This window comes from Myotis daubentonii, chromosome X (assembly GCF_963259705.1).
Source record: "Myotis daubentonii chromosome X, mMyoDau2.1, whole genome shotgun sequence".
Taxonomy (NCBI): Eukaryota; Metazoa; Chordata; class Mammalia; order Chiroptera; family Vespertilionidae; genus Myotis; species Myotis daubentonii.
In genome coordinates this window covers 95,928,230-95,936,565 of record NC_081861.1, presented here as the reverse complement: position 1 = coordinate 95,936,565, position 8,336 = coordinate 95,928,230, and the positions used below count along the sequence as shown (strand labels likewise).

General features: G+C 37.6%; 1 pseudogene; it reads right to left on the bottom strand.

The window, feature by feature from the left end:
* Positions 1-513: 513 nt before the first annotated feature.
* Positions 514-6,993, bottom strand: LOC132223564 (protein FAM98C-like; annotated as a pseudogene).
* Between the last annotated feature and the right edge of the window lie 1,343 nt (positions 6,994-8,336).

Below are 8,336 nucleotides of genomic sequence, written 5' to 3'. Positions count from 1 at the left end.
GCAGGTCACCTACCACTCAATGTGAAATAGCTATAGGGTAGTAATGGGTACTTCATGTATGAGAAATGGATGCATCTACTGGCCCTGTGCTCCATGGATAAAGCAAAGACATCTAAAATAAAAATACTCTCTTCCACTCCCTATTCTGAATCATGTGGTGGTGTCTCTTTAATAACCCACTTGCAGTTATTTTTCTGTCTAAAGGGTACTATTTGTCTGAAAGGTTAGTTTGTATAGCAAGCATGTCAAACTCAAAGGCTAACATGAGCCAAATAAACAAGGTTTAAGATTATGTGGGCCGCAAAAAAAACAAAAGCTTCAATTTTCATAGAAAGGTAGGTTTATTTCGATAGAGACATGCTGAATACAAAGGGCTGAAATAAATGAGTCATCATTAACATAAAATAATATAAATTTTTCATAAAATTTATATATATATATATATATATATATATATATATATATATATATATATTAATGGTATCAGCATCTCATAGAGGATCCAGTCCCCCTTTATTTCTTTTTCTTCTTATCGCCCCAGCAGTGGTGGCCTGCCTTCCTCCCACCTCCATTCTCTCTTCTGCTCTGCCAGCTGGGCATAGGAGCCTCAAACTCATTTGGACGTCCCCCTTGGTCTGGCACATTGCCCATAAGCACCTTGTTGATGGCACAGCTGGTCCCTTGGCGGGCAGCCTTGCTCATGGCTTGGACAAGACGAGACAGATCAGCTTGGGCAGCCAGGATGTGTGCAATGGAGACATCGATTCTGGGGTCATAGTCTCTCGAATTGGGAACAGCACTGCCTTCATGGCCTCCCCTTGGGCCTCTGCCTGATCACTCCACTGGACTGCAGATATCATGAGGTCCAGGTGCTTTAGGAGGAGGCTATGGCGGCAGCAATACTGATCGCCCAGGCTTTGGCACAGGGACTCCAATGCTTCCCACCTGGGTGGTCTAGTGGGTAGCTTAGAAAGGGCTGCAGGGATCCTGAGCGCAGGGAAGGCAGCAGCTCTGATAAGCAGAAGGCGCAGGCCAGCGCCGGGCTCCCGCAGCGCGGTCACGCAGTCTCCACTGCAGAGCGCACAGTCAGAGCAGTGCAGCGCCTCCAGCAGGCGTGGCAGCTGTCGCAGGAAGTCCTCTTCCAAGCCGGGTCTATCACCTGGCACTCGGTGCCTCCGTGCCTCCGCGCCCTCCTCTCGCTCCCGCTCCAAGGCGCCCAGAGTCACCAGCTCAGCCGCCAGCCGCCAGCCAGGGGCACAGCGCCCTGAAGTCTGGGCCGGAGGGGCTCAGCGCCGCTGCCCCTAGGAAATTCTCATACCCCAGGGCCTGCAGGGCCTGGACTACAGCGGCCCCCTCCCAAAATTAATATATTTTTCATGAACATTAACTTATTAGACACTGAATAACTGCACAAATTAATAACCATAACGCAAATAAACCAATTTTCCTTGTTCTCCGAAAGCGAAAAATTTCCTGTTGTGCATGCCAAGCAAGTCAGTACAAGACTAATGACGTGGCCATAGGCTGCTAAAATATTCACTGCTAGTATTAGTTGAGAGAAATGGTGTGCCTGTGGGTAAGGTGAGTAAGGGAAATGAATGCAACAGGATTATAGTAATCAGTCATTAGGGAACGTTGTAGTTCATTTTTAATAATTATGTATAACAAATATTGTAAAAATTAAGTTATAAAATTTTTATTAAAACATTTCTTACATACTGTTATATTGGCTGGGCCACAAAAATATTAGTTGTGGGCCGCATGTGGCCTGCGAGCCGGGAGTTTGACATGCTTGTTTTATAGGTTTAATAGAGGGATTAAGCACCTAGCCTGGACTCTAACACAGACTCAGTTTCTATCCCAGGCTCCTTCACTTACTAGCTGTATTGCTTGATAGAGTTACTTTAAATTTTAATTTTCCCAACTTTAATATGGGTATACTAATACCTACATCGCATGTTTATTGTGAGCCTTAAATAAGAGGACTGTTTAGTGGTGATACAGAGCCTGGCACATTTTAGTATATGTGCTGCCTACTTGAGCACAACATTTTAAGTACACAATAAATATTAATTTTATCTACTTCTATATGTAGGTAGTAAGGCATATTTTAAAACAGAATTCTATTTCTCCTTGACATATAGAGCTATGGAAGACTGATAGGCATTTTATCACAGCTACATCATCTTGAGTGCTTAGAAGCAGATAAGCACTGTCCAGGCTTTCCTGACATCAGAGATTGTATTTTTTTCCCCTAGGTATTTCCAAGTACTTTTGTCTTGCCAAAAAGGAAAAAATTGAATTAATCTAGCCAAAGAAATAAGTGATTTCAGCCAAGAGAGAAAGAGAGAGAGCGAGATAGGGGAAAAAGAGAGAGAGAGAGAGAGAGAGAGAGAGAGAGAGAGAGAGAGAGAACATATTTGAAAAGACCATGCCCATTCAAGATCTTTAGTATTGTAAAATATACAGAACATCTAAGGAATAAAATTTCCAGCTGAGCTGGGCTTTCTATTTTTTTAATCATCTTTAAGAAAATATTATTTTAATATATTATTTACTGAGGCCCTGGTTTAGGAGCTAGGAGATCTGGGTTGTTAGAAGCAGCACACACTTAGAATACAAACCTATCTCTATTAATTCCTAATTGTGTGATCTCATGCATATTTTGGTTTTGCTGCTTTGAGTTTTATTTTCCTCAACTATAAAATGCTCATAACATTTTCCAATGTTTTTTTTAATGAGAGTTAAATGACACAATGTATATAATGTTCTTGGCACATAGTAGGGACACATAGAAGGGTAACTATTATTGTTTTTACTAAAGTCCATCTTTCAAATACTTCTCTGCAGATAACCTGCATCTGAACTTCCTGGAGAGTTTATTTAAAATGTAGATTCATAAGTTCTTAAAACATCTGAATCAGAATCCTAGGATGAGGCCTAGGCATCTGCACTTTATTTAAAGGCCTCACCCATCTCCTTGTCTGAGTTTGAGATATGAAAGCTTTTCGAAGAAAAAAAGTCTGCATTTGGGTTTTTTGTTTGTTTTCTCAGTGAGTCTTGGGGGAATGGAGGTATTTTGGAAGCTGGAACTTTTCAGTCAGAGTGCTGAGGAGAGACCTTTCTATGAAGAGACTAAGGAAGCAGGGGAGTGTGTTACCTTCAAATGCAAGGTCCGAAGAGCTCAGAAAATGTTGAGAGGGTGCAAAACAGTGCAGGTGGAGATGGAAGTGGATTTATAGCTGACCTCTATAGAAATGAAAGTTTAGGTGGGTGTAGGACCAGATGGGCTTGAGGTTTTTATGGTGACTGAGGAGGATGGAGACAGAATCATCCTGTCTCCAAAGAGAAACTTATTACATAGTTGTTTGATGCCAGAGACAGTGCATAGTCAACATTTTATTTTCACAGTTTAAATAATTTAAAAATAGATTACTAATTGGAGATAAGATAAGGCTTCTCTGCAATAATAGTTAAATTGTTACAGGAAGATTACTTTCTAGTTGTTTGGCATGAGTTGGAAAACTGCCCTATGCTTTATAACTAGAGCATCTAAAACCTTCATGTTTGGAAACATAAGGTGCTTGACATTACTTCGTTAGGCAGGTTACTTTTATATTCCCAGAAATCATATAATGTAAACAGACACCTTTCACTGTGGCTGTAATAGCTAGAAAAAAGGCATGACAGTAAATACACTGAGTTCCCCTACTATTCATTTAATTAACTAGACATCAATACATATTTTATTTTACTATATTTAAATATTTGCAATAACACTTCCTGTTTCTAGAGTATATGTTACTGGAGAACAACCACATTAATTAACTTACAGGTCATTTGTGGGATGAACAATAGATACCACTATATAAATTTTTCAAAGAGATAAACTGAGTTCTAGAGCAACTAGGTTTTCAATAACAATGCAAATACAAATATGGTATTGGAGTGTGAGTAATGAAAGCAATTGTAATCTTTTCTACCAGCCTATGGGAAATATATGATGCTGTTTTTTTTAAGGCTTCTAAATATGGTAAGGAATAGAAGGGCTTTACTCTTATGATATGTGTGCTTCGCTCTTTAATCTTTCACTTATTTTTAAAACCTCTGACATTCTATAAATCCAAGCTTGTGGGTGACTTCCTTAAAAGTGTTGTCTGGGCCCCTACAATGGAACCAACATATTAGCTTTAGATTCCACATATCTTTACAAAATGACTGTAGATGAACTACATCCTTCTAGGATACATCTTTTCCTGGATTGTGAACTTCCTCAGGACAGAGACTACATCTTTTATATCTACAGCCCCAAGGCCTGCCACAGTGCCATAGCACACAATACATATTGTTGAATGAATGACCTAACTGAATAAAATGAATTACTGATTACCTTTCACTTGTCTTTTCCCATCCTCCTATTCCCGTCCTCAGGGAAACTGAAGAAAACATTTATGATTCACTTATATCTTGAATATTATTGTGAACCCCTAAGAATCTAACTGAGACAAAAATGGAAGCACTAAGAGACAGACATTTGTTTTCCAATTAAATTGATTTGAGCCAGTGGTACTTATTCAAAAGATTTTAAAAAGCTACTTTGGCATTAGGAGTAGTTTCTAAACTAAATAAATATACATATTGTAGGTGTCATTTTGAAACAAAACCAGTTTCATTTCATAAAGATAAAGAAGTTTGGAATCTTAAAACAGTAAGCATATCTACTATAAAGAAAATGCAGTCTTGAGCACATATCAAGCATAAAGATTTTTTAAAACACCTTTACTGAATCATTTTTAAATGATCTCTTTTTAAAAGCTCCTTAAAAACTTCTCATTGTTTTTAGGATAAGATCCAAAATATCTAATGTGAACTACAAGCTAATTCATTGATTCTTTAAAAATATATTGTCTATTACATATTTTAGGGTCAGAAAATATGGCGGTAAATGGGGGAGGCAAAGCCTCAGTTCCCAAGGAACTTAAGCCTGGGGGTGGGTGGGCCAGTGGGAACTGACAGACTATCAACAAATACTACAATCAATGAATAACATAAACTACAAAATAGACAAAATACATTCCAATGTGATGAGTGTTATGAAGAAAATAAAATGGAATGATTTTCTACAGAAAATAAGCTATTCTTTTACTTCCTCAGGCTCTATTTTCTCACCCTAGCAAAATTGTACAGGTTATTCCCACTCCCAGAGCTCCTCCCTAATCTGCCTTTCTTCCTAACCATCAGTCTTCCTTTAGCTCAGATCTCAGCTAAAAATGGCAACTTCTCTAAGTTAAATGTTCCCTTTATATATCCCTCCCATTGTATCCACATATCTCCTTTGTAAAACTGTTCATTACATTTATAAGCAATGTCTGTCTTGCCACAAGGGCAGAATCTTCTTGTTTGTGGTCTACCCATCTATTCCCAGTCACCAGCATATATTAGATGATCAAGACATTTTTTTTTGAATAAATGAATAGAAGGAAGATTGGAAAATTCTTTTACTTTTATCCCGTTAAAGGACATTTCACCAGGAAGGGGTAAAAATCATTTGAACATCATGAATATGTAAAAAGCACATTTGGTGAGAAATTCAATTAGGCTGCAAGAAAACAATGAAAATTATTCAGTGGTTTCTTCCTTGGGTTCTAGGTGAATTGAATGCCAAAATTGAATAAATAGTTGCAGCTCCTTGATTATAAATGAGCATGAAAGAATATATGAAAGAGATAAGTAAGGGAAAGAAAGAAAGAAAGAAAGAAAGAAAGAAAGAAAGAAAGAAAGAAAGAAAGAAAGAAAGAAAGAAAAGAAAAGAAAGAAAGAGGGAGGAGGGAGAGAGGGAGGATGGAAGGAGAGAAGGGTATACTTGAATGAAACATTGAAGAAATAAGAGGATGGAGAGATGTTTTCTTTTCTTTTCAGATCCAAATAGACTTTTGTTTGAAAATGAAAATGACCCCTCTTCCCAATACCAAGTAGTGCATGCACATTGTAAAATATTCAAAACAATACAGAAAGAGGTAAAGAATGTTAAAATACCTAATAATTCCTTTACATTTTATTTGCCTGTATATTCATCTAGACCAGTGGTTCTTAACCTTGGCTGCACATTAGAACCACCTGGGAATCTTTTTAAAATCCTGATTTCTGGGCCTCATCCTCCGGGAAATTCTGTTTCTGTTACTAATGTTGTGGCCCCACCCCATAACAAAGAAACAGAATTTCCGGAGGATGAGGCCCAGAAATCAGGATTTTAAAAAGATTCCCAGGTGATTCTAATGTGCAGCCAAGGTTGAGAACCACTGTTTTAGAGAGCATGGAAGGAATGGGGAGGGACACAGAGAGAGAAAAGTCGATGTGTTAGAGAGAGACACATCTATTGGTTGCCTCCAGCATGCACCACAACCAGGGCCAGGGATTGAGCCCGCAACGAGGTACATGTCCTTGACCAGAATCCAATTTGGGACCCTTCAGCCCAAGGACTGATGCTTTATCCACAGAGCCAAACCGGCTAGGACTGATATTTCAATGATTAACATTACATACATCTTTGTCCACTTCTTTTCCTTAAAATACATTTCTGTATGTGTCTTATTGGTTAAACAGTATGGATGTGTGAGGCTTTTGACACATATTGACAAATTGCCTCAAAAATATTATATCAATTTGTAACAGCAGCAAACAAGCCATTTCATAGGCTTTTTATCAACAATATTATCGGAATTTTATTCTTTGATATTCTGAGGGGCAAAAAGAGAAATCCCATTTTAATTTTTATTTCTGATTACTAGTGAGGTTGAACATTTAAATTGCCTATCCATGTCCTTCTCAGATTTTTAAATTGTGGTATTTATTTTTTAAAATCAGTTTATAATAGCTCTTTAGGGACTAGTGATATTAGCCAGATATGTTTATCATATATTTAGCATTTTGTCAATTATGTTGTCTTTTAATTTTATCATAAACCAGTATTACCCCATAGCTGTCATCTGTCATGTTGAAATGTTTTTTTTCAGTTTGCTATTTGTCTCTTAACTTTACTAACCTTACATTTTGTCATTCAGAAGCTTTACTTTTATTTATGAAGTCATATTTAATAGTATTTTCACTTTTGGACTTGTGTCATATTTAGAAAGTTCTATATCCTCAAGGGTATACACATACTCGCTTGTATTTTCTTCTACTTCTTTTATGATTTTATATTTTATGTTAAGCCGCGTTTGCATTAAGAATGTGTTAAGGAGTTGGTAATGTTATTACCATAAGCTCAATATCAGGCTTAATAACATTACAGGATACTGAAGAATTCCTTTTATATGTTCTAGGTAAAAGTTCTAGTATGTGATTATGTAATACAAGACAAAAACTGAGTAGAAACACAGCACTTAAATCATATTCACATAGTGTCAAAAATGACAAGATCAAGCCTGCTGGAAAGCGAGTTGAGGAGGAGCTTATGAGGGATATTGGGGAACTGCTTGGAGTAAAATACTTATATTCCAGGCTGATAAAATGGTCTTCATGCTGAGGAAGCGTTCTCTCAAAAAATATTTGAGGGACTACTATGAGCTGACTGGGGATGTGACAGTGAACAACAACAAAAAAAAGAGGTTCACTGCTCTTAAGGATTGAGGTACACAAATAATGCATTTTAAGATTAAGTGCTTTAAAGAAAATTAAGCAGGTAAGGAGATGGAGAAATTGCTATGTTAAATTGGGTGGTTAGGGACGTCTTTTCTGGGAAAACGACAATTGAGAAGAGGCTTGTTTTAAAAATAAACAGCTTCTAAAATTTCTAATTCCTGAACATTTTTCTGTCAATAGCATAGACTAATGGTTACGAACTCTAGACTCCCTAAATTACAGCATAGGACCAATATAGCTGGAGTGTTACTCAAAAAAACAACAACAACAACAACAAAAAAACCAACAGAAAATGGGAAAAGAAACACGGAAACACCCTAAAAACTTGGGTAATGTTGTTTTTCTTTAACTGTGAAACTGGGAGTTAGATTTTGTGTGACTTATTCCGGAGTTTCCTGTAGGCATTACCTCCTAAAATCTTCCTTAACTGCCCTTTACAAATTCCAACGTTATCAGATTTTCCCACCCTTTTACAATCACCGCCCCTTTTCAAGTATTTCAGGGAGTTACCATCTGAGAGCCCATCTCTGATCACTCTTTTTTTGAAATTGCAATTCGTCGCACTCTCTCACCCCTTTCTCTCACTTTTATTCTCTCTCTCTCTCTCTCTCTCTCTCTCTCTCTCTCTGTCGATGAGAACTCGTATTTTGGTCTGTTTTTATTTCCGCCGTATCCCCAACATGTACACCAGCGCT